General features: G+C 35.2%; 1 pseudogene; it reads left to right on the top strand.

The window, feature by feature from the left end:
• Positions 1 to 4,465, top strand: part of LOC107757683 (calpain-1 catalytic subunit-like) — a 9,256-nt pseudogene extending 4,791 nt beyond the window's left edge.
• Positions 4,466 to 4,893: the final 428 nt, after the last annotated feature.

Genomic DNA, 4,893 nt, shown 5'->3' with positions numbered 1-4,893 from the left:
CTTACCCTCATGTCGTTTCAAACCTTTCTTTTGTGGAACATAAAAGAAGGTATTCTAAAGACTGTTGGTAACAAAACTGTTTTAGTTACTAATGACTTTCATTATATGAACAAAAAATACTGAGATGTTTCTCAAATTATCTTTTTTTATGTCCCATTGTTTATGTTAGGCCGTGCGGATTTCTGCAGGAATTTTTCAGATTTGGATATATGTTGTTCAGATGTGAACGTTCTTACTGCATCTCATTCTTCCTCCTGGAAAACTGAAGTGCACAGAGGCCAGTGGGTGTTAGGAACAACAGCGGGAGGCTGCTCAAATGACATCGGTAATCCAACTCTTTTATATCATTCTTATTACGTCTATTTTATTATGACTATGACTTCTACTGTTTGTTCAAGCATAAGGATGCAAATCATGTCAAAATAAGACCATTTACTGAAAATTTATTATGTATGGCTTTGTTTAAAGGTTGATTGTTATTGGTTGACAGTGATGCTTGAAGTGAAAAACATGAGGTGCTTGCTTTACTTTGAGCCTGAACCTGATGATACTTTTAGTTCAGAGCGTGATTTAGATGTTCAAACTGCTCAGAATAATTCAGTAAAGGATTCATCAGGCTGATCCAACCCGTTCACATCTGAGATTGTGAGTTATTCTGAACAATTCATTAGAAGAACTGTCTCAAAAGAGTTGTTTGCTTTATGTTATTGCGTTCAACTCGAGAGAACAACTCTTGCCGTTATTTTGTCATCTTTTAATCTTTTTTTTATATCACAAAACTTTCACGGGGGAACAAAAAAGTTTGCAAACGAGTGCAAAAGCAATGAATGCCAATTTGAGTTTTTTTCTTGGTTATCAAAAGTTCTATTTTCTAAGGGAAGTTAACCGTGGCTATTAAACAGATAGGAGTCTGAGTTATGACACTTCTTTAATAGCCTATAGACTATAAGTCTCTTTTTGTTTTTTGCATTTATAGACAGTTTTTCAAGCAATCCCCAGTTCCGTGTGACTCTTAAGGAGACTGTTGAAGACCCCAGAGATGAAAGCTCTCCAAATCTCCTCGTGTCTCTCATTCAGAAATCTCACAAGAGAAACAGGCACCTGGCCACCAATTTCCATATCGGCTTTAACATTTATGAGGTTTGTAGCAATGTAATCTGACAGCTTCTGAATTTGCAAAAGACTCTCTTCACTTGAATGAACATTTATATTTGTTTTCTGTTACTCTTGCAGGTGCCCGCTCATGTACGTATTTAACATATTCCTGAAACACTTGGTTGAATTTTGGGTTTGTTTTGCAGAGACAGAGTAATCAATATATTTCCTTATTGTCCAGTTAAAGGATCAAAGGGGAAAATTCCCCTCCTCATTCTTCAGAAACGCCCGTCTCGTTGGAAAAAATGAATCCTACATCAATGCTCGGGAAATCATGGAGTTTTTCCGATTTAAGGCAGGCGAATACCTCATTGTTCCTTCAACTTTCCAGCCAAATGAAGCTGCATCCTTCCTACTGACAGTCTATTCAAAGACAGAAGCCATCATTGAGTAAGAGTTAATGCATGTTAGGCTGGCATATGACAAGCTATTTGAACATAAATAAGTAGCTTTAGTAGTAGTAGTTTTTAGTAGTATAATTTAATGTAGTATACAGTATTAAAGATTTTGATGTTGTGTCTCCAGAGACAGTTCTGGATATGGCATGACAAGAAAAAAGGTATAGCACAGCTTGGGCTATAATATACAAATGTAAGCTTTGAAAGTGAATATATTTTCAAATGATCTCCATTCTTCTCAGATGATTCCCAGGGATAATGATGAATCCTTCCAGCTTTTTCCACAATATGCTGATAAGGTACATGTGACTCTCTAACAGTTCTGAATTATGAGGGAATGTGACTGATTATGATCAGAAATTGCCTGAAAATGCAGCTGAAAGTAACAAAAATAGCCCAAATATTTAAAACGAACAGGAAGTTATGTAACATTTGATATATGTAATGTAAAATCAAGTCATAATTGTCTGTTTATGTAAGTATGGAGAGCTGGACGCTGAGCGACTTCAGAGACTTCTGAATGAGAATCTTTATGCAGGTGATGCTTCAAACTTCTTTTCACAATAGTCACAATATAAGCTCATATTTTTAAATCTCATCTTCCAGTTTTGCTTCCAGTGATCTCTGATTCTGCGTATGTTTTTGGTCTGATCTTTCAGGACATCCACAGAAGACAACAGGATTCAGTTTGGATGTGTGTAAGAGCTTGGTGGCTCTGATGGATGTATCCTCAAATAACATATTCCTGAAACACTTGGTTGAATTTTGGGTTTGTTTTGCAGAGACAGAGTAATCAATATATTTCCTTATTGTCCAGTTAAAGGATCAAAGGGGAAAATTCCCCTCCTCATTCTTCAGAAACGCCCGTCTCGTTGGAAAAAATGAATCCTACATCAATGCTCGGGAAATCATGGAGTTTTTCCGATTTAAGGCAGGCGAATACCTCATTGTTCCTTCAACTTTCCAGCCAAATGAAGCTGCATCCTTCCTACTGACAGTCTATTCAAAGACAGAAGCCATCATTGAGTAAGAGTTAATGCATGTTAGGCTGGCATATGACAAGCTATTTGAACATAAATAAGTAGCTTTAGTAGTAGTAGTTTTTAGTAGTATAATTTAATGTAGTATACAGTATTAAAGATTTTGATGTTGTGTCTCCAGAGACAGTTCTGGATATGGCATGACAAGAAAAAAGGTATAGCACAGCTTGGGCTATAATATACAAATGTAAGCTTTGAAAGTGAATATATTTTCAAATGATCTCCATTCTTCTCAGATGATTCCCAGGGATAATGATGAATCCTTCCAGCTTTTTCCACAATATGCTGATAAGGTACATGTGACTCTCTAACAGTTCTGAATTATGAGGGAATGTGACTGATTATGATCAGAAATTGCCTGAAAATGCAGCTGAAAGTAACAAAAATAAACCAGATATTTAAAACGAACAGCAAGTTTTGTAACATTTGATATATATCCTAATATTATATGTAAAACCAAATCATCATTGTCTGTTTATGTAAGTATGGAGAGGTGGACGCTGAGCGACTTCAAAGACTTCTGAATGAGAATCTTTATGCAGGTGATGCTTCAAACTTCTTCCTGAGAAAAGTCACAATATAAGCTCATATTTTTAAATCTCATCTTCCAGTTTTGCTTCCAGTGATCTCTGATTCTGCGTATGTTTTTGGTCTGATCTTTCAGGACATCCACAGAAGACAACAGGATTCAGTTTGGATGTGTGTAAGAGCTTGGTGGCTCTGATGGATGTATCCTCAAATATGAAGGATCAGAGTGAGAAAAGGCTTTCAGGGTTCTGTGTTTCAGACACTTGTGCATGTTTTTAAATTATAGAACCAAAAAAAGTTTCATGATGCTCTTTAACAACAAACGCAGCTCAGTGTCACTGGAAGGCTGAGTGAATTTGAATGCCTTCGTTTGTGGAAACGTGTTGTTTTTCTAAAGGTAAAAGTGCAACACATTTCTACTTTTTTTTTTTTTTTATCATTGCATATTCTATTTTCAAAATGCACATTATATAAGTAAAATTATTTGCAATTGCTCTTTTGTCTGTTTATCAGGACATTTTCTATGGCAAGGATGTTTCGCGCACTGGAAGTCTGTCTCTGAATGAACTCCGAAATGCTCTTACGATTACAGGTAACATTATTTTCTATGTTAAGACTATTTTAACACACTTCTATGTTATCTAATTATCTTAAAGTCATAAAGGTTACATCACAATTTAATCACTTGCCATTCAAAATAATAGAATTGATATGCTCATACTTTTGTTTTCAAGGGTTTGTATTGAGTGACAGTATGCTGAATCTCATGGCTCTACGATACGGCGACTCTAATGGTGAAATTACACTGGAAAACTTTATTGTGCTCGTCCTGCGCATGGATTGCATGGCCAGTGAGTCTAAAACATTAGCCTGTTGTGTACTATTACAGTTCAAAATATTATGTTCAATAAAAAATCCTACAAATAACTTGAGATCTAAGATAGATAAATTAGAATTCAACTTAAATCATTTGATTCATGTTTCACAAAGATAATTAAATGACTGCATAACATCCACACCAAACCTAGTGCATTATGTCCTTGTCATGTCTGGATTATTTATGTTAATTGCTGTTATTAATGTACACTAAGTATAAATTCATATGATCATCCCCAGAAACATTCAAGAGACTCGCTGCTGGAGGGCCGAACATGATGCTGGGGGAAAATGAAGTAATGCTTTTAAATCAAATATTTAATTCATCAGAATTCATAGTAAGATTAATAAAAATCATAGATCATAACCGCTGTTTAACCAATGCTCTGTTGTTGTAGTGGATGCATCTCACAATGTACTCGTGATCCAGATGAGACTGAGAGAATGGATCCTGGACAGACTTCTGAGACCTCACTGATATCATACAGCAATAAATTACACAAATCTAAGACTTAAATGCAACTTTACATTCATTACATCACAAGCCTACATTTCGCATAATACAGGCTTGTTATTCATATATTTTTTTTAGATTTTGCATATGGTGATAAATCGTGATGTGCATTTTATTAAATAGCCTAGAATGAATTGTGTGGAGAGTTTAACTTGTTTAAATAACGTTTTCAGTCAGAAACACTTTCATTCATATCACACTAATCTTAGTTCACTAATCTAGCTTTTTTTTTTTTTTTTTAGCCTCAATGGCACTTTTTAACGAGATGAACAAACCCCACACTGTCTACAGTTATGAAAATCTGTTTGCTGTACTGTACTGTACTGTACTGTATAACAACCAATAAATCAATACCCAGTACCTCAGAATTCACTGTTATATA

Source organism: Sinocyclocheilus rhinocerous, unplaced genomic scaffold, assembly GCF_001515625.1.
Source record: "Sinocyclocheilus rhinocerous isolate Xijiao unplaced genomic scaffold, SAMN03320098_v1.1 scaffold2850, whole genome shotgun sequence".
NCBI classification, from domain to species: domain Eukaryota; kingdom Metazoa; phylum Chordata; class Actinopteri; order Cypriniformes; family Cyprinidae; genus Sinocyclocheilus; species Sinocyclocheilus rhinocerous.
The sequence above is the reverse complement of the archived record's forward strand: the minus strand, read 5'-3'. Positions and strand labels throughout refer to the sequence as shown.